General features: G+C 36.4%; 1 protein-coding gene and 1 long non-coding RNA gene across 7 annotated transcripts in view; one reads left to right on the top strand and one right to left on the bottom strand.

Moving 5' to 3' along the window:
• Positions 1-22,118, top strand: part of TSPAN8 (tetraspanin 8) — a 291,505-nt gene that overhangs the window by 191,225 nt on the left and 78,162 nt on the right. Inside the window, exon 2 of one of the 6 annotated variants that reach the window (XM_054445128.1) lies at positions 7,838-7,926. The exons of 3 other annotated variants lie outside the window; for them this stretch is intronic. The gene's annotated coding sequence lies outside the window, so the exon portion shown is untranslated. Of the gene's footprint in view, positions 1-7,837; positions 7,927-14,091; positions 14,263-22,118 lie in introns of those variants that run through there. 2 more of the 6 variants (XM_054445126.1, XM_054445129.1) reach the window with 2 other exon arrangements.
• LOC129010631 (uncharacterized) lies at positions 10,892-14,034 on the bottom strand. Its single transcript, XR_008493041.1, has 3 exons — positions 14,010-14,034; positions 12,099-12,161; positions 10,892-11,310 (listed from the first exon to the last, which is right to left on the bottom strand). It is a non-coding gene; the product is annotated as an uncharacterized LOC129010631 (long non-coding RNA).

The raw sequence follows: 22,118 nt of genomic DNA, 5'->3' as shown, positions 1-22,118 counted from the left end.
AGTGACTAAAGAATTGGAATTCTATATATGAGAGTAATGAGATGTTTTTCTTCTGTATTAAGCAAGGTGAGAGATGGACTGATATTTTGGGGTCACTCAAATTTATGCTATCCAATCTATTCTAGATTTATCCTAGAATTCCAGTTGACTAGAAGAACTAGTATGAAGCCCAAAAGGAAACCAAACACATTTTGTAATGCATGATGCAAACATGTTTTTCTCTTCTTTTTATTAAAAGTAAAAAAAATAGAGGGATGTAAGTATATATATATACACAGTCATAGGATTACATATACATGAAAAAAGACACTGAAACCACTGACAGTATTTCAAAATATATTTTTTCAAGTCTAAGTTATACTTATCACATATTTATGCTGGCTTGCTGGAATTCTGAAATGTGAGTTCATCATTAAAATGGCTATAATTTCTTATAATACAGAAAGAATTATTTTTGGCCAATCTTGTGATCATTCCATTGTGTGTTAATATCCCTTCCCTTGTCTTCCTTTGTGTAAAAATAGGTATGGACTTACTGGAAGAAAAGTCTGTGCCATTTTACCTCTCTTGGGTTGCTTCTTCAAAGGGTTGTGGATAGGGATGTTGGGGTGGACATTCCTGTTGAGAGTCCTCATGTAGCTATCACAGGAATGTCTCTAATGGAGGACAGGCAGGATCTAATGAAGAGCAGGATGCAATAAAGCTGTTAAGTTGAGCCCTGCATGGTTCTTCTGGATTTCAATTATTCTGTGCGGCTGATGAGATTCTGAATTACCAACAGTTGCTCATTTGCTCACTTTCTTGTCTGCCACAGCTGCCAGCAGCTGTTCTTTCTTACCCCATATCCAGATGCAAACAGCTGTTCTCTCTTTCTTTAAAATTGTTAGCAGTGGCTCATTTTTGCCCCAAACACATGGACACCTGCAGCAATAGGAATTGTATTTTTCAGTTGTGAGGAAATGTTGGACAGCTTCGTGAAGGTTGAATGGAGTAAGGGAAAGAAGGAATGAGAACTGATTAGATACAGAAGGAGCCTGTGTTGGTAAGTCAGAAGGTGGATAAGATAATTCTAGTTATTCTTCAGTGGCTGCATATGTCTGTGACAACCGATACTCGTAGTTCTTCCTTACCTTCCTTCCTTTCCATTCACCTTGGAAAGCAAGGGTTCATCACCAACAAACAAATCCCAGGAAACTGAACACTTAGGAAAAAATTATGATGGTGCTCTAATGACTTGGTTTTTATTCATTTATTTAAGAAATATTTGTGGCTACTAGTACATGTCAGGTACTGTTATAGAGACACAGTAGGTGCTAAATAAATGAGTATGTTTTTATGAATTTGTTCACACATAAATACAACTTACCAGTTCTGATTCTGTTTATGATATGAAAAACCAACATTTTAAATGAATTTTCTTTGTTTAATTCAGCCCTTTTCCTCCCTGCCAAAGGACTGGGGACCTTTGGATTATGTCGTTGATCAAGAAATATTCCTGGTTCTCATGTCTCTCTCTTTTTGCAGGGACTAGAGTGAGAAAAATGTAAAGAAGGGGGAATAGAACTTACATTTATTGAGCACTTATCCTATCTCCTGTACTGTGCATTGTTCTTTATGTAGGTTTTCTCATTTCATTTTCATCAGAAAGTTAGGAAATCGGCATAATTATTTTCATCTAGCTGATAAGGACACTGAAGTTGGAAGTGTGAAGCTGCTTACCTAAGGCCATATGGTCAGGGAATGATCCAGGACGGGACAGACTCTCTCGCCCCAAAGCACAAGTTCTTTCACTCTATCCGGCTTCCACATGCTTTTCCTTCCTATATTCAGGCTGCAGAGATAACAGTGATAATTGGGTTTAATACCTTAATTGTGGAAGCAGATATATAATTGATCTAAAGGCTTAATCTTCAATTGGAAATTGGTCCAAATGTTACTTCATCATTTTAAGCTGCGAGACAGTCATAAGAAATGAAATAAAAGGAGAGATGTCAGGGCTCATAGCTCAGGTTGCTATCACAAATAAAATCTCTACACCCTCAGGCTCTTCTCTGTTAAGAGGGTTTCTAATGAGTATTTGGCCAAAGTATGGGAGGACTTAATATTCCCATTTCACACCCTAACTTAATCCATTAGTATCCAAACAATGTTAGCGGTTATACTTCGGGATATTGAGTGGGAGAGAACTGGCTGAGGCTGTAAGGAAACTTCCTATGATTTAGGGAGCCATTAGGAAAAAGCTTCTTATTCTTGTAAAAATTTCTCAAACTTTCAGGGCTGGGTTCCTGTGGCTGGCTGATAGTCAGCCTCAGTTAGATTCTTGCCAAATTGAGCATCAACAGCTCATTTGGCTTGGAAGAAAAAGAAATGAGAAACAACTGACATTTGTGTACTTGAAATTATGAGCTGTTTCTCTAACAAAGAGACCAAACACTTTGGGCTTGTTTTCCAGTAAACATACATATTGAACAATCTGGCCGGCTAGCAGCTGGCTGTGCATATGTAGGGCATATGTGAACACATATGGATGCATAAAACTCACATATGTTCACTTGAAAGGACACTGTCAAGTCATTTTATGGCTTTTTTTTTTGTTCTCTGGGCTCTATTGTTTATAAAATCTTCTTAGAAGCTTAAAAATACAATTTCTTTCCCTATAGATTTTTTGTTCTTTCTTTCTTTTTTAAAGCAAGTATTTGGGATGGCAATCAAATAAATGGAACTAGTTCTATTTAATACCTAATCCTACTTAAGCATACACAGCAAAGTACATTGTCCGATCAGAAGTAAAGCACTATGAAAGAGACAATTCCTTATGAAGAGAAAAATAGGCACATTCTGTCTTCAGAGGAGACATTTCAAATTAAATAGTACTTACAAGATTATTTTCTGGCATTCCAATGCTTTTAGTGTGTGTTAGATATTTCATGTGGATATTAGTGACTATAATAAATCCTATTGTCTACTTTCTAAAATATATTTTAGCAATATTCTTCTAGCTTCTTTATTAAGTAGAGGTCTTTTAAAAAAAAATCTCTGCTTTGGGCAAATGCTGTGAAGAATCAAATCAAAATAGCCCAATAACCTGAAAATATGCTAAAAAAAATCACAGTCAGAAAAACAAAAAGTAAAATAATAATAAGTTATCATTTTACACCCATCAAGCTGAGAAAAAGTAAAAAGCAAAACCGTACATAGCAAGTGAAGATGTGAGGGAAGGCGTACTTTCATACGTTGCTGGGGAAATGGGAATTTTAAGCACCTTTTTGAAAGTAAATTTGGCAACATTTCATAAATTAAAAAAATATATACTTACCTCCGTACCAGTGCATAAGGATATAGACAACAGCAGCATTATTTAATGTGGCAAAAATAAAACCAAGTGAATGCCCTTCAATAGGGACTGTTGGTGAATAAATTAAGGCATATTTATACCATAGAATATAATATAGCCACTCAAAAGAAAATGGAGCAATACCAGTTGACTTTGAAGAATTACCACCTGGTATTGTTGAGATAGAAAAGTAACATGTATAGAAGAACATATGAGTCTACATTATGAATCAATGACCAAAACAACTTTTGTATCTATTCATTTGTCTCTCTATAGTCTTTCTATCTATCCATTTGTATAAGGTTATATGATGGAAAAAATATGAACAGATACATACCAGGTTGTTAAGATGGATTTTCTGGAAGGGGTTGGGGGAATAGTGGTGGTGGTAGGTGAGGAAGCTAAACAAAAAGGGAAGAATCTAATATAGGCAAAAATCCAGTAAGAAATGGTCATATTTATGCAAAATTCTGTGTGTATACATTCAAAAGAATACTTGAAATAATAAGAGATCATTAAAATAAAGACATTCTCATCTTCTACCAGAATCTCCATGGATAACGATAAAGGAGGATGTGACAGTTCAGACAAACTCGAATAATCCTGGAAAAAACTGAACTTGAGGGTTGGCTGAAGGTTTATATGAGTTTCCCATGGAAAAACAAGATAAGCAGGTTGCATTCAATCATTTCAGGGTACTGGTGCCACCAAGTGGTGTCTGGAGCAATTGTTGGTGGCATTTTATTACCCCACTAGTGACAGAACCTCTTGGCTTACCTATGCCTTCCATGGTAGTAAACAGAATGGGGATGGCTCCAGTTCTCCGTGGAGTGAAGCACACACCTGTGATCCTGGCACTCAGATGAACAGGAAGTATGAAAAAAATGAGTATGAAGCAAACAGCTTTGGCCCTGGAATCTGACCTCACCTTGGTTTCTCCTGCTGGCAAGTGCTCTACCATGCATGACCTTTACTGGTCAAGTCCCTTGAGATGTGTTCAAAAGTTTATAACTACTTGGACAAGTGTCACAACTTGTATATCTTCTTTAACTGCTTTAACTGTGATTTTAGATAATGTCTCATATAGGTTTTCTCTTTTTATTGCTGCCATCGTGGCTTGGCCTTTCCTTATGTCTTCACTGGTGTCATAAAAACGTTCATGGGCTTTCCTAGCCTCAGTCGCTCTCTGCTGCAATCGAGCCATAACCCACTTCTATGCTAAGCTTCCTGAAGTTCTGGTCATTTAACAACACTACTGAAAAGCCTTCAGCTGTTTCTCTGTAGCTACTAGCAGAGTGTGACCTCAGAACTCAGCACAGACTTTTAACAGGGTGACTCTAATGTCTCAGTTTGCCCAGTACAGCCCCAGTTTCCTTCTATTGTCCCACTGTAATCATTGTGGCCTTCTTCATTTTCAACATTGTCCTAGTTTAGATATTACATTTTATGGATACCTGAGCTTTTATCTACTTAGTTCTCCTTCTTCTAATATATTAGAGATATGCAGGCATTAAATGATTTGGTGGGCACCTGGTGTTAATGAGGCCACAGCTCCAGGCCTCTACAGGTCAACTAGGTGTATGCATATATAAGTAGGCTAACAGAAGAAAGTGTAAAGTTTGTGGTGGATAGAGAAATTGGACTCAGATAGAGAGGGCTCATATCTGAGTTAAAACATCTGTGTGTGTGTGTGTGTGTGTGTGTGTGTGTGTGTGTGTGTGTGTGTCTGTGTGTATTTTCTTTGAACATTCACAAACTAAATATAAATTATTTGGGATTTATCACCCTATTTAAAATTTATTTTCTTCTGTAATTTACATAAAGGCAGTTTTTGAATTTTAGTGAGAAAATCTACCTTTACATTTTTAAATAATTTATTTTTAATTTTTATGGATACATTATAGTTGTACATGTTTTGAAACATATGTGACACTTTGATACAAGCATACAATGTATAATCATCAAATATGGGTAGTTGGGATACCCATCACCTCAAACACTTATCATTACTTTGTGTTGGGAACATTCCAATTCTACTCTTCTAGTTATTTTGAAATATACAATAAACTATTGTCAGCTAAAGTCGCCCTAAGTGTTTGTGCTACCAAACACTAGATCATATTCCTTCTTTCTAACTGTATTTTTGTACCCATTAAGCAACCTTTCTTTATCCCTTCCTCTCCACTATTCTTCCCAGCCTATTTTTTGGCTCCCACGTATGAGTAAGAACATATGCCATTTGCCTTTGTGTCCTTGGCTTATTTCACTTAACGTAATGTCTTCCAGTTCCATTAATGTTGTTGCAAATGACTGTATTTCATTCTTTTTATGGTGAAATAATATTCCATTGTGTATATATACCACATTTTCTTTATCTGTTTATCTGTTAATGAGCACTTAGGTTGATTCCGTATCTTGGCTATTGTGAATAGTGCTACAACTTTTATATTTTTTATGTGGCTCTTTTAGTGGATAAGAAGAGCACTATTTGGGACCTAATGACTATCACACTCATAATTCATTACCAAATGAGAAAAATATTCAACTAAGTAATAATACAGTCGTGCTAAAAATTTTGAGGAGTTTAGAAACATACTGTGTGCTTTTTTGGCACAAAAGGTCATATGCCGTATTTATCCAACAATTAGTGCATTGCTTGGTGCATAAATACAATTGAGTAGAATTTGAAGCAGACTGCCAGTTTATAGAACTGAAATTTGGTTACTGCATTCTGGTTTAAGTATTTCCTATGTCTGCTACATTGTGGTGTTAACAATCTGTTAATGGTTGAATGCATACTATTAAGGGAATGCTTTGTCCTTAGCTCACCATCAGTAGGAATGCACTGTGAGTTTTTCCTAGAGTTGAAAAGAATTTGAGCTCAGCCACCAATTTTCTCTTACTCAGTTCTTTTTTTTAACCACTTAAATACATTTTCAAGACAGCCAGAGTCTGTGTTCTTGAAAAGGATTTTGTGTAAGAACTAGTTGACCTGTAGAGGCCTGGAGCTGTGGCCTCATTAACATCAGGTGCTCACCAAATCATTTAATGCCTGCATATCTCAGATTATCTTGTGCAGCTCTTTTGCCTTCTTTTCTGGCCTAAAGTTGAGTCAATCTAAAGTATAGAAAGTTGGAATTCAACCTAAGCTACTATTTAACTAGCTGAGTGTCATTCACCGACAGTCATTCATTTGTTTCCTGTGTGTTCCTCCAGGTGCTAGGACTTCCTGGAGAAGGGTGTCCACACACAGGCCAGCTTATGCTTGTCATGTTAACCCTCACCGAGTAAACTGCTCTCTTTACCTTCTTTTCTTCAACTGATTTTATGAAACTTTTTCCTGATCACATCGTCTTCAGGAGGAGAATCAGGCTTTGGACATAATGGCACATGCCCTGATATTCAGTACTCTGCGATCCATTGGCTTTCTTTTATATACTTTTTCTTTTTCTCCAAATGTGTATTTAATGGAACTGCAAACTTAAATGCAAGGGCTATATATGTATGCTACATTTTCTGTAAAGATGCCCCATATTTTGAATTCTTTCAGGTAAAGGACTGTATATTTATTGTATAGACTCTGCCTGGATTTAAATCCCAGCACTGTCTCTTAGCAGCTTTTTGACCTTGGACAAATGATGGAACCTCTCTGTGCCTTACGTTACTTATCTGCGTTGTGGGGCCAATAATCTATCTTCTGGGTTTTAATTTTATTTATTAAGAGCTTTATTGAAATATAATTCACATGGTATAAAATTTACCCATTTAGAGTGTTTGACTCAGTGTTTTCTCGTGTATTTACAGATTTGTGCAACCAACCCCACAATCTAATTTTAGAACATTTTCATCATCCCCCAAAGAAACCCTGAACCCATCAGCAATCACTCCCCATCCCTGCTCACAGTTTTTTATGAGGATTAAATGAATTGACACACAAAAAGCACTCAGAATATTGTCTGGCACCTTGTAAGTGTTCTCTATTATTGTTGTTGATATTATTATTATCAATACCATTACTATTATCTTTGTACCCTCAGCCAACATAGCATCTGATGCTCACTAGGTCCTTGCTGAATAAATGAGGAAATGAAAGATGAAACATTACATCTTCAGCATTTGAAGTAATAGTGAGAGAAATGCCCAACATTATGAATACTGTAGACATGATCCAAGTCACAACAGGATCTGTGTTAGAGCACAGTATTTTACTGAAGAAAGGTACGTTAACATGGGCTTTTATCGCAATGGCTCAGCATGATGGTGTCATATAATAACCAAGGAAAGTTAGTCCTAAATCTTGAATGCCAGTAGGTAAACTTGTGACCAAGGGAAACCTACAGATGTTGCTTCTCTGCATAGTTCCCTACAAAATGAAATTGTATTGAACGAATCACTTCTAACTTCATTCCTCTTTCTAACATCCAGATTGCTCACCAATAAATGTCATGAGAATTGTATATCATATTTGTATATTGCATTCATTTATGATTTTATTTGTTACAGTTCCCAGAGTGTATCATGTTCCCAAAGAGAACAGAAGTGTGGATTATCTCCATTCTTTAATCTTCCAATGATTTTCCTCTGCCTATAAGGTAAAGACCAAACTCCTTGGCCAAGCATCCAACACTCTTCTGGGTCTCTTTGCTTGTGGAGTGCCTATCCTCAGTTATCTTGGAAGCCAAACAACAGATATTACATTGGGGGAATATCAGCAGGTCTGGGGGACTGTTTTTTAAGATGTTCTTCCCTGCCCTGACAAAGTTAGGCAATTATCTTTTGGAAATTTCAATTTTGAATAAAGAGAAGGAATGATTGAACATACTTGAAGGTGATTTACTTGAGGCATACATTGTAGGTTCTTTTGCGACATATTGTAGATTCAGGCACTCTAAGGGGTTTGTCCATTTATTCCTACAGTAGTCCACCCTTATTTGTGGTTTCATTTTCTGTGGTTTCAGTTTCTTATGGTCAGTCGTGGTCTGAAAATATTCAGTGGAAAATTACAAATATAAACAATTAATAAGTTTTAACTTGTGTGTAGTTCTGAGTAGAGTGATGACATCTTGTGTCCTCCTGCTGAAACCCCTCAGACGTGAATCATTCCTTCATCCAGTGATTCCATGATGTAGATGCTGTTTGCCTAATGGTCATAAACATTGTCTGCTACTAATGTCCAACCATTAACTTCATCATGACTCAATGACCCAGGGTCATTAGAAGCAAATAAACCTTCCTCTCAGGTTGCTTCAGAAGGTCAGTAGTAGCCTAATGCTACCGCACAATACCTATATCATTCACTTCACTTCATTATCACAAGAAGGGTGAATACAGTACAAAAAGGTATTTTGAGAGAGAGAGAGAGTGAGAGAGACCACATTCATGTAAGTTTTATTATAGCATATTATTATTAATATAATTGTTGTACTTTATTAATAGCTGTTAATCTTTTACTGTGTCTAATGTATAAATTGAACTTTATACATATGTAAAGTTTATGTATATGAAACATATATATGTAAAAAATATAAACATATATTTTAATTTCAATGGTTTTTGGGATACTGGTGGTTTTTGGTTACATGGATGAATTGGGATACTGGTGGTTTTGGTTACATGGATTAATTGTATAAAGGTGAAGTCTGAGTTTTAGTGTATGTATCACCTGAGTAGTGTACATTGTACACAATATGTAGTTTTTTTATCCCTCACTCCCCTATCATTCTCCACGATCCTGAGTCTCCAAAGTCCATCATACCACTTATGTCTTTGCGTACCCATAGCTTAGCTCCCACTTACAAGTGAGAACGTATGGAATTTGGCTTAATTTGAGTTTAATTAGATCCTATATATTTATTTTTGTTTTTGTTGCATTTACTTTTGGGGCCTTAGTCAAATTTTTTGCCTAGGCCTGAGTAAAAAAAAAAAAAAAAAAAAAAAAAACTTCAGCCAAATTAAATTTAAAGGAGTTTAATTGGGCAATGAATGATTCACAAATCAGGCAGCCCCAAGAATCACAGCAGATTCACAGAGACTCTGGTGCCACTATGTGGTGGAAGATTTATAGACAAAAAAAAGGGAAATGACGTACAGAAATTAGAAGCGAGGTACAGAATGGCTGGATTGGTTACAGCTTGGTGTTTGCCTTATTTCAACACAGTTTGAACACTCAGCAGTATATGAATGGTTGAGGTACGGCTGCTAGGATGGGCCAAGACTCAGCTATTGTTACAGGCACATACTCCTAAGTTAGGTTTTCAATCTTGTCTACCTATTAAGCTAGGTTGCAGTTCATCCACAAGGACTCAAATATAGAAGTACAGAGTCCTTCTCAGGCCATATTTAGTTCTCTTTAACAATTCCCCTTTTTTGGTCATTTTCTCAGTTTTGAGAGATTCACAAAAACTTCAGTTATTGATGTCACTATCACCATTGTAAATGTACTTATTTGGTCTTGAAACCCACTGGGAAATAGTAGAACAGTGAGTTTTGCAAAAGGTAGGAACAAGGGCTGAATAGAGGGTAACTTTTTTGCTGGAATGTTCTATTTACAGGAGAAAAACAAAACCAAGTTTGTTCTAGGATCTATGTGTTTCCTTAGAGTCTTAGTTTGATTATGTCACGTTTAGCATGAGTAACTCTATTTTAGTTCAGTTTGACCTGTTGGGTCCTAGTGCATGAGCTTAGTCCAAAACAATGGCCTCCTATAATTTTGTTTTAAAAGTTCCCCTTTTTTGGTTGGGTTCTCACTTAGGTGAGAGTGTGACCAAAATTTAGGGCCTTAGCACCACTCTCTGTTGCCATCATTTTGGGTTTCCAGTCTCAGCACATCATTCATAGGTTATGGTGCCCTTAAGGGCACATATTCCTTTCAGCTCTTGTCATTCCAGTTGAAGAGAGACCATTTGACATTCTACTGAAGGCTGCATGCAAACATTTAAAACCTTTAAGAGAATATAGCACACCAGGGAGACTATTATTAGACTATTGGGAAGATAATAATACCAAGAATTTGGAGTATGCTCCTTAGCCAGGGTCCCCATAAAGCAAACCACCTAAAATTAAATAGATTAAAGAATGAGCTGGATGAAGAGTCTACTTGCTTGACTAAGTGGTCTTTTCATTAATCCCCTACAACTGAATTTTTATAATCTACATTTGACTTTATTTCTCCATAAGCCACAAGTGCCAACAACTGCACAAGTATTTTTCTTTTTAGCCAACTCTATTATTAGCATAACTTTCACAAGATAATTTAAAGTCTGTTGTGTAATGATAGCCTTTGTAGTAGAATCTGCTATAGAGCCTCTTATGAGGGATGCATTTCTAATTATTGCCTCTTTTATTTTAAACCATGGAGAAAGGACCTAATAAATGGTGTCCTTCTAGAAGAGTAAAGGGCTTCTTGCAATGTTTTCTTTAACCCATGATGTGGGTTAAAAGGAGTTTTGACTGATTATGAGGCAATGTATGTACCGCTAAAGTTTCTCACCTACATGGGGCCTTCATCTTTTATCTATCAAAGTATAAGGTTATTCATGTGTAAGGCTGGGTGCAAAATCCTACACAAATAAAAATATACCCTCTAAGTGCACATAATAGACCCCCTTTCTATTTCTATTATTCATAGAGGCATAAACAAGTAAAAAATATCCAAAGATAAGAGTCTCATGATAGTAGAAGTCTTGATTCGTGATCTTGGGAAAAGCTGTTCACATCAAGTATTCCATCTTCTTCTGGGGAGAAACTTTCTTGGTTCATTTTACCTTAAGGGTTCCAATGGGTGCACAATTCCAAGAGTATGGAGGGACCCTTCTCAGTTGTTTGGTTATGAATCCAAGGTACAGGTTTCCAAAGTTTTGTTGCAGTGTGGATGGCAAGGACAGTCTTTCTCTGATGGTCACAGAATATTCAATCTTCGGGTTCTAGATTGTGAAGGAGTTGATTGTCCTCAGTGAACCATAAAAAGCTTTATTTACCTGGTGAAAATATACTGTGACATAATAATTAACTTTTATAACAAAAAACATGACTGAAAATGACAAATGAATGAAATATCTTTATAAATGTTTAAATGACCCATCAGGTAGCCAAATATACCTGAAGGTTTGATTGTCTTCCCAGGAATATAGAACCAAACATTGGTTTTAAACTACTTTCACAATTCGTAAGTCACCATATCAATATATTCAATTTAAATCATTTTATTTTTTTCCATGATGAATTGTGGAATGCAGAACCTTTAATAACACAAGTTTTAAGGACTCAGGAAGGACAAGGAGGGTACCCTGGTTCTCCATGAGTCCATACTTAACACTGGACTTATGTCCTCTTGAATACCAGTTGTTTCTCCAATTTAGGTGCATACCACTGATAACTAGTGGGTCATTATAGGTAAGTTGACTTAGACCATGGAGTTCAAATTGTATATGTAAACAATTTCAGTATTGCCTGGTTTAACATGAAAATCTGGCAAAGTGTTTTCTTGACATTTAGTTAATTTTTTTGTTCTACTTGGGTTAGCAGTTTTATACAAGGAAATTTGGTTATTTCTGTGGTGTACAATAACATAATAACCATAATTATGACTGATAGCATATACTCAGACATATTAGGATTTTAGAAATCCCATACAATTTTGGAACATATATTAATATCATTCACTAAAATATAACTTGAAGATTAAACATTATTTTTATTTTGGCGATGCTTCCCATGTAACTTAACATGTTAAATAATTCTGTTTACCTCTCTTCTGGATGCTTACCTCTCTTTTGGATGCCGTCTGTAGCATTCCAAAGTTAAGAGGTCAGAAAAGACCATTTTGAAGCTGAAATTTGATTTTGGGAAGCCTGTTAAATATGTTAAAGATTTAAAACACTTGATATTATGAACTAGAATTCCAGGTCACCATAAGTCATTCATTTAGTCAAAATGATGACTCAAAAATGTTTAAAAAGGCAAAAACCTTTACTCATTGATAGGGGGAAGACTTAGCTTTCCAAACAATCTGTCTTTTGTCTTTCCCTTCTTTTTCTTTTCTTTCGTAGTATATTTAAAAGGCAAACAAAACTCTTTCATTATCTTATCTTTTAATATTACTTGAAAATCTTGTTAAAGAAAGAAAGCCAAATTTCACCCTTGCATTAGCAGACTATTAATGTCAATCTCAATTTTTAATAAAACCTCATAGACAAGTCTACCCAATCTTAATCAGTTTGATCATATGGCAAGATTTTTATAAATCTTTTATAACCCTTTGTAAATTTTTGTTAAAGAGCAGATTAGTGCTTTAAGAAAACTCTGTTGTGCTTTTATTTTGATGTTCAATTTACAGTAAAACCAAATAATACCCTTTTAAATTTAGTCAATATTTTCACACATAGAATTCCTTTTACAAGGTTAATTTTTACAAACCTTCCACAACTTTTTTTAACCTTCAGCTTTATTTAATTTAACACAATCATTTAACCCTTTAAACTAGGCAAAAATTTACATTCTCATGCCTTCTTATAATCTTTTACCAAAAACACATTTCATTCTCCTCATACACTATGCATGTAAATCTATTTTTTCAGTAGTCCCAATTACATGTTATAATGATAATGCTTAGTAACTTTCACTTTTGGTGCATAAATGTTATTTTATAAATCCTTTTATAAATGGGCTTACATTGACCATCTATGTTTGGACTTTCTGACTTGTCCTAAACATCTCTCTTTTAAACAAAGTCATTTTACTTTAGCTTTAGGACCAGAATTTACCATAAAGATCCTTCCTTATATACAATCTCTTTTCTCTTATGCCTTCTTTGCATAGCTAAGGGGCATGGCTAATTTCACATGTCCCCAGGGCTTATTTAGAATTTAATGTCTCCAAAATAAATTCAACAATTTTCAAAAGTCAAAGAAGTAGTTTATGACCTTAAAGCATTAGCAAACTTAACATCTGACCTGCATAATTTAAACCAAATATTTACACTTTTGAAGACATTTTAATTTTACCAATAATCTTTTAAATTGTCTTTATTTCCCAAAGAATACTAAAGTTACGTGAACTAAATAAAAGGCATTATACTTTTTACATTGCTGACAAAATATTTGATTTAAGCACTTATTATTATTAAACCAATTAGTTAAAACTCTTTCACATATAAACATTACACACACAATACGTATATAAAACTACCTAGACAGACAGAAGATTACTACAGTAGTTGTAAAATTTTTCATTTGCTGGTTATTAATTTTCTTAATTGGATTATTGGCTTTCAGATAGAGTCCTTGGAAAAACAGGTCCAGGAAAGGGTCTCTGGTGCCTCCTGTTTTTTCCAAGGAGTCTCAGGCTGTTAGAGCCTGAATATCCACTTTTAATTAAGCTGACTTTTAACCATAGCACTCTTTAATAAAGTCCTTTTAAACATTCTTATTACTTGACTTTAGCCAGGCCAAATGGTCAATATTTCTGGCTTTTTAACTTTATTGAAAGTAACCTCACAGGTGCTTTGAGACAGTTTGTAGAGGGGAATATAATTTTAAAATGGTAAAGGTCACCCAAATATCAATTAGAAAGGCTCATCCCCTAAACTAGGGATTGAAACTGAACCCAGGCCACCATTGTGAAAAGAGAAAGCACAGCCACATAGTTACAAGGTCAAGCTCCCAAGGACATAACTGACCAGTTTGTTGGGCTGTCTTGAACAGCAGTCACATGGGGTTTTAGGCACACATTTTATCCCAAGGTACCCACCCCTCTTTGTGACAGAACAATACAGAAAGCCACACAAAGTGCACCAGATTCACTATAGCTTAAGACCAGACTCAGATTTTTTTTGTATTAATCCAAACTGTACAGAAGAGATCAACAGTGATTTTTACCATTCATTCAACTGGTTTGCACAGAGAGAGAGTCGGAGGCCAGAACTCTGACTGGTAAGAAATTCTTACCCTTTTGCCAGCATGCCAGGCTTCTGGGTTTTCTTTCCCTGAGCAGCCCTAGTGACCTGACTTGCTGCACCATCCCCTGGGGGGCCAAGCCACATCATAAAACAAAATTATCTTTTTTCATTCTGGCCAGAGCAAAATACATGTGACAAGACATAGACATTTGTCACTTTGCTTAGCACCCAATATCAAATGGCAAGGCTTAAATTTACCCTCAGATGGGCCCTGCCATCTTTAATCCAACCTCTGAGTAGGAGTTTCAACATGTGGTCTCTGGGCAACATGGTTGCCCTGAGTAATAAAAAAAGATAAGAGAGAGAAAAAAAAAGCATTACCTGTGGTAGGCAGGGGAAGCGAAGACCTCAGGGAGGCCAGAGAAAGACCCACCCACTGCAGCGACACTGAAAAGTTCAGGTGGCTGCTTGTTGGTTGTGACAGGATCTTTTCCAGCAGTCCCATCAGCTTTCAAGTTTCCCCTTTTAGGAAGGAAAAAGTTCCCCATGTCCTGTAATCCTGTACATGCCTAATCCTGTCACCGTTAGCCATCAGCAAAGAGTGTAAGGCAGATTAATCCAAAGAGAGTAACAGTTAACATCCCATAGGGCCAAACCGGTTCTTAGCCAAAGGGGACTTTACCAAGAGCCCTCATTTTTAAATGTACTTCAATGCATTGTAATTCATTCAGAATGTTCCACTGTAAGTTATCTTTAGTAAGATTTTACCATTTCTGTAAGACTTCGCTGCATCCCAGACCTGACGTATAGACCAGAAGAAACTCAGTTTTCAAGAGATTAAGGATCCCATTTTACCTAAAATATTGGCTTTACTCTTAGGTTCTCCTGATTAACTTAGCCAATAATTTTTCCTACTTAAGCATGCAAGAAAAATGAAACAAAGAGGTAGGACACAAAAATCCCTGTGTCCTACGGCTTTTTCAAAAGCCGTATTCTGTGACTCCTGCAATATTACTGCTAACTGCCAGTTCCTTTCCGACCCAGTCAGATGTAAGAGGTCTCTAACTGGGTCCAAGCCAGTTAATTCCCAGATCAAATCCATTCCTGGACCCAGCCCAGTTGCTGTCACAACTTTCAAACCCAGTTTGGATCAGAAATTTGCTCAAAGAAACTCCAATAGCTCAAAACACAAATATGTGGCTCTGAAATCCGAGAGAGCACTTACTCATGATCCCCAGCCACTCTGAGACATCAGTGGACACAAGTGGGTCCTGCAGGTACCTTGCTTGTTCACTCAGTGCTCCTGGGGGTCACTAGAAGCTCTACTTCAGATCCTGCTTCTGACACCATCTGATTAAAGAAAAACTTTGGCCAAATTAAATTTAAAGGAATTTAATTGAGCAATGAACAATTGGTGAATTGGGCAGCTCCAGAATCACAGCAGATTCACAGAGACTCCAGTGCAGCCACGTGGTGGAAGAAGATTTATAGACTAAAAAAAAGGAAATGATGTACAGAAATCAGAAGTGAGCTACAGAATGGCTGGATTGATTATAGCTCGGTGTTTGCCTTATTTCAACACTCAGCAGCATATGAATGGTTAAAGTACAGCTGCTAGGATTGGCCAAGACTCAGCTATTGTTACAGGCACATACTCCTAAGTTAGATTTTCAGTCTTGTCTATCTATTAAAAGCTAGGTTGCAGTTCATCCACAAGGGCTCAGATATAGAAATACAGAGTCCTTCTAAGGCCATATTTAGTTTGCTTTAACAGGCCAATGCCAAGAAGAGTTTTTCCTAGGTTGTATTCTAGAATTCTTATGTTTTTAGGTCATAGATTTAAGTCTACAATCCATCTTCAGTTGATTTTTTTAATATGGTAAAATATAGGAATCGAGTTTCATTTTTCTACATGTGGCTATCCAGTTTTCCAGAACCATTTATTAAATAGAGTGTCCTTTCCCCAATTTATATTTTATATGCTTTGTTGATGAACAGTTGGTTGTAAGTATTTGGCTTTATTTCTGGTTCTCTGTTCTGTTCCATTGGTCTATGTATCTACTTTATACCAGTACCATGCTGTTTTGGTAACTGTAGTCTTGTGATATAATTTGAAGTCAGGTAATGTGATGCCTCCAGATTTGTTCTTTTTGCTTAGGATTGTTTTGGTTATTTGGGCTCTTCTTTGATTCCATATGAATTTCGTGGTTGTTTTTTCTAGTTCTCTGAAAAATGATGTTGGTAGTTTGATAGGAATTCCATTGAATCTACAGAGTGCTTTGCATAGTATGGTCATTTGCATGATATTTTTCTTTCTACTCCATAAGCATGGGATGTATTTCCATTTTTTTCTGTTATCTACGATTTCTTTCAGCAGTGTTTTGTAGTTCTCCTTGTAGCAGTCTTTCATTTTCTTGGTTAAGTATATTCCTTGGTATAATATTTTATTTTTTTGCAGCTTCCATAAAATCATATTGGTATGATTTCAATTTTAAAAATTTATTAAGACTTGTTTTGTGTCCTATTGTATGCTCTATCTTGGAGAATGTTTTATATACTGATGAGAAGAATGTATATTTTGCAGTCCTTGGATAGAATGTTCTGTAAATATCTGTTACATCCATTTGTTCTAGAGTGAAGTTTAAGTTCATTGTTTCTTTGCTGACTTTCTGCCTGGATAATCTTTCTAGTGCTGTCAGTGAATGCTGAAGTCCCCCACTATTATTGTGTTGCTCTCTATCTCTTTTCTCAGATCTAGTGGTAATTTGGGATCTCCAGAATTAGATGCATATGTATTTTGGTGTAATATCTTCTTGTTGCATGAATCATTCTATCATTATGTAATGTAATAACTTTCTTTGCTTCTTTTTTTTGTTTTTTGTTTTTTGTTTTTTTACTATTATTGCTTTAAAATAAGCGACTCCTCCTTGCTTTGGTTTCTATTTGGATGGAGTATCTTTTCCTCTCCTTTACCTTGAATATATAAGAATCCTTATGTGTTAGGTGAGTCTCTTGAAGATAGCAGATATTTGGCTTGTGATTTTTTAATCCATTTTACCAATCTGTATCTATTAAGTGGAGCATTTAGACCATTTATGTTCAACATTAATATTGAGATGCAAGGTACTGTGCCAGTCATTACGTTCATTGTTACCTAGATACTTTGTTGTTGTTTTTTGTTTCATTTTGTTATTGTTTTCTAGGCCGTATGGGTTTGATGCTTTCAAGAAGTTCCATTGTGGTGAATATTGACCTTTTATTTCAAGATTTAGAACTCCTTTCAGCATTTCTAATAGAAGTGGTCTGGTAGTGACAAATTTCCTCAGCATTTGCTTGTCTGAAAAAGATCTTATTTCTTCATTTGTAAAACTTAGTTTTGCTGGATACAAAATTTCAGGCTTTTAGTAATTCTGTTTAATGAGGCTAAAGATAGGACCCCAAGCCCTTCTGCCTTGTAAGGTTTCTGCTGAGAATTCTGCTGTTAGTCGGATAAGTTTTCCTTTATAGGCTACATGATGCTTTTGTCTCACTGCTCTTAGAATTCTTTCTTTCATGTTGATTTTAGATAGCCTGATGAATATATACCCTGGTGATATCCTTTTAGCAATTTATCTCCCAGGAGTTCTTTGAGCTTCTTCTGTTTGGATATCTAAATCTCTAGCAAGACCAGTAATAATGACCTGTCCTCAAGTCTCCTAGCAGTGTGTAATAGCACCAGCTGTGATGAGGTGGCAGAGGAGTGACATAGACTTTGCAAAATTCCGTGGTTATAAATAGCCTTAACATGTTTACTTTCTCAAATGCCAGGTATAGTAGTAATGAACAGGTCCTATGGACAGACTCAGAACCTCCTGGTTAGCTCCCACACATGTAGCAAGGCAGTTCTTACTCCAGCAGCATTCTACCAGCAGCAGCTAGCTAGGTTCCAGGCAGTGTGTGCTCAGAACCCAAAAGTGCCCCATGCCATAAATCCTCCCTAGGGAGACAGCAACTGGGGCTTTCAGGCCATGCACCTCTTGGTCTGCCACCCAGCTTTTGCATTTGTGGCTGTAGCATACTTCTCACTTGCCCTTCAGTTCTGGCCAAGGAAGTTTCTCCCCACCTGAGATAATATTGTGAATCTCAGTTGAGAGTTTCTCTCAACCTGTGACTACCACCTATGCTACCTAACCAATTTCTGGGAGATTACTTATGAGGTAGGATCAGGAATGGCTTCCCTCCATCCCCACTAGAGACTGGGAGTGCGTGCAAAGCATGTCCCAATGCCACTCCTCGTATACTCCTCACCGCTCACTAAATTAGCTCCTATGCTGGGCAGGGTTAAGGCCTCCCCATGGCCTGGATTGCCAGGTTCTTTGATGGGAATGTATATCCCAGAGGCAGTTTATTCCCCTGTCGTACTCTCAGGACTCATAGTTTTTTGACCGGCTCATGGTGTAGGCTGCAGCCCACTGCTTCTTTCAAACATGTGTGGTTTCTTTCAGTTTTCCTGTTAAGTTCCTGTGTTGCTTCTTGGAAAAAATTCACAGTGTGAATCTCTCCATACTATTTTGTCTTTCCAAGTGGGAGAGGTATGCTAACAATGCCTTCAATCTGCTGTCTTGAAAAAAAAAATATGTGTATATATCTATATAAACCTTAATATAGGTATGCATGTATAAGAATAAACATAGCATAAATAGTGTTTGGCACTAGCCATGGTATTAGTCATCCACCTGGGGTCTTCGGATGGATCTATCTCTCAAGGGTAAAGGGGGGATTACTGTTTTATCTAAATTCCTTTAACTATCCTTGATTTTTTCAAAAACATGCTCATTCAATGTTTTCTTTGCTTCTGTATGCCATCCACTTCCTTTTCATAAAGCATCTTTTCCTTGTTCCTCTACTCTTTGGCTTAAGTTGGCAAGAATTTGGTTTTGTTGTCTATATCCAAACTACTCTGATACAAAATCATCTCATGATCCAAAGTAACTTTATCTAGTTTGTCTCATTTGCTGGATCCCGTCTTCTCTTTTAGGTTCCTAAAATGTGACATGCTTTCTCATGGCATCCCGACAATAAAATTTTTCTCTCTCTCATCTGCCTAATGAATTCCTATTCCTTCAGTCCTTCTTCACACCTCTTTGGCGAGGCCTTCCCTGGACTCTTTCCATGCACAGTTATAGGCTCTAATTCTATTGCATCCTTTACATAGCAATATTGAGACAACTTTTATTATGTGTCCAAAACCATTAAGCATTTTACATACATTAACTAATTTAATTCTTCCTACTGCTTTACAAGGATAAGTACAGTTATTACCCCTTCATTTTATAGCTGATGAAACAGGACCATACAGGTTTAGTAACACCCTGAAGCCCAGCTAATAAATGGCACACCTAGAACCTGAACATAGCCAGTCAGGTTTTGAACCACTGAGTTGCACTGTCTCTCAGAGATCCCTTTTAAATTTGTTTACAGGTCTGTCTTCACCTCAGGCTGAGGGATTTTTTGCTTTGTTCAGCTTTGTAATTCCAGAACACAGCATGAGCCTGGCATATAGGAAAAGTAATAAATGAGAGAATGAACCCAATTTCCCTTGGCTATTGTACTTAATCTTTTATTTTGTGGATGTAATTACAGTTGACCCTTGAACAAAGAGGAGATTAGGGACACTGTTACCTCATGCAGTCAAAAATTTGCATATACCTTTTGAGTTTCCAAAAACTTAACCACTAATAGCCTACCGTTGACTGGAAGCCTTACCGATACATACATAAATAATAGAGTAACACATGTTCTGTATGTTATATGTATTATATACTATATTCTTACAATAAAGTAAGATAAAGAGAAGAAAATGTTAAGAAAATTATTTAAAATAATACGTTTATAGTAATGTACTGTATTTATCAATTGTGAGTTTATGCTATCTGTTTACAAGATGAATTATCTGTCTGAAATGGAGGGCGACTGCAGCTGCAGACCTCACTCTATGGTACATATCAAGAAATTCAGCTTTTTCTTGTAATGCCATGATTGTTTTCCACTTCTTGGGAACACTTCCAGCATCACTAGTGGCACTACATATGGGAACCATGGTGTTGTTATTCAAGATTTAAGATACTGTACTAAACGATGAAAAATATATGAGAACTGCAAGAGATCACTTTTTACTGCAATATACAGTTTACTGGAGAGATGCACTGCTCAAGGTCACTCTGCATTTTAAGCCAATGCTTGCAACACTTGAGTTCACCCCAGTAGCAATGGGAGGTGGCTATGAAATTATTACGGTTGTGCAGTATGTACTACAGTTAATTTTATGCAACTGTGAGTTAATACTGCATCTTTACATTTGTTTACATTTCTCTAAACTGCAAATGACACACAGACCCTGTGTAAGGTCTGTGTTTGTGTAAGTTTTGATAAATTTTAACTTTAAAAAATTTGTATATATTTTATAGTATTTAATGATAAAATAGACATTTTATACATTCACAACATATCTTTTTCTTAATTTTTCAGTATTTCTAGGCTATACAGTTGGCTGTTTTTTTCAAATTGTCACATATCTCTAAAAAATTTTCCAATGTATTATTGAAAAAAACATCAGTGAATAGGTGAAACCACACAGTTCAAACCTGCTTTATTCATGGGTCAACTGTACTTTATTTTCTCATTCTAAGATGCATATTTTTAAAAATATTTCTGAAATTAGAAAATATGTTACAAATGATGTATATTTTTAATTGGGTGGCTCCCTCCCCTTCACTCTGCTATCCTGAAAAGCTGATATTAATATGGCACATTTCACAATTCATGGCCTCATCGAATCAAGAAAATATGAGGATCATTTTGTTTGCTGCCTTTTGCCAAACCATGGGAATTAAGCTCCTTCTTGTTGGAATTTCTCTTCTGAAACATCATCTGTATCTGCCTGACTCACTGAGTTGGGTTGCTCCTAATCCTATCAGTGGGCCTTGTAGCTTTTCCCCTAAAAGTCAGCACTATGACCATAGGTGGATAATTGTTTTTTATGATGATAAATTAATATGTCCTTAAAAGAGAGATAGACAGGTTCAGATAGCAGTGAAAATCAGTTGAGAGACAGTGCCAAGTTGCGGCAGAGCCTGGGCATTGGTTGGTGAGGGGTCCCGCACATAACAAAAGGGGCCTTGCTTTAACCACCTCCTCTATCTGACTTAAGATGTGAACACAGAATGTTTCAGTTGTATTGCCTTATTTCCTCTCTTTCATCACAGCTTACCTACCCTTGAATATGAGCTACTTCTTGAGAATATACTCAAGAAGGCCCATCATTCTTCTCCCTGCAAGTTCCAGGACTGAGTAATAGGATCAATAAGGCTTTCATCATGTGCCCATCCCCTTCCTCACAACCGTGGCCTACATCAGAATGACAACTGCATATTGGAGGTTCTATTCTGAAATGTCTCTGGGATTTGTTCTGACTTTTTCTGTTCCAGAGAAATAGAGCCTCTAAATGCTGACCTTAGTCTTTGCCTCCTGCTTCTTTCTAGTCCTTCCTCTGTACTAGTTTAGACTAATTACTATGGTGAATTCAATTCAATCTATGCACTCACTTGCTTACAGCAGCTGTGCTCCCTCTCATTACTTTCCAGATGAAGTCCTTTGCACGTAAGCACATATTCACAATCTGATTTCTGTTGGGAGTTTAAGAAAAGATTCTCTACTGTTTTCTCTCACTGTTAGGATGTCATGGATATTAAGTTACCCTCCTGAATTAATGCAAGCTTTTCAAAGAAAAACAAAAACAAAAAAACAAAAAGAGTGGCTTTTTGGTTTTTGCTTTTGAAACAAGGATGCCAAAATGCACTGTGACGCCACTGTAGTTAATATGTGGTTTGTAATTTTCCCAAGTTGGATTCT

This window comes from Pongo pygmaeus, chromosome 10 (genome assembly GCF_028885625.2).
Source record: "Pongo pygmaeus isolate AG05252 chromosome 10, NHGRI_mPonPyg2-v2.0_pri, whole genome shotgun sequence".
NCBI lineage: Eukaryota > Metazoa > Chordata > Mammalia > Primates > Hominidae > Pongo > Pongo pygmaeus.
Note: the sequence above shows the minus strand (reverse complement) of the source record. Positions and strands in the feature narration are given on the sequence as shown.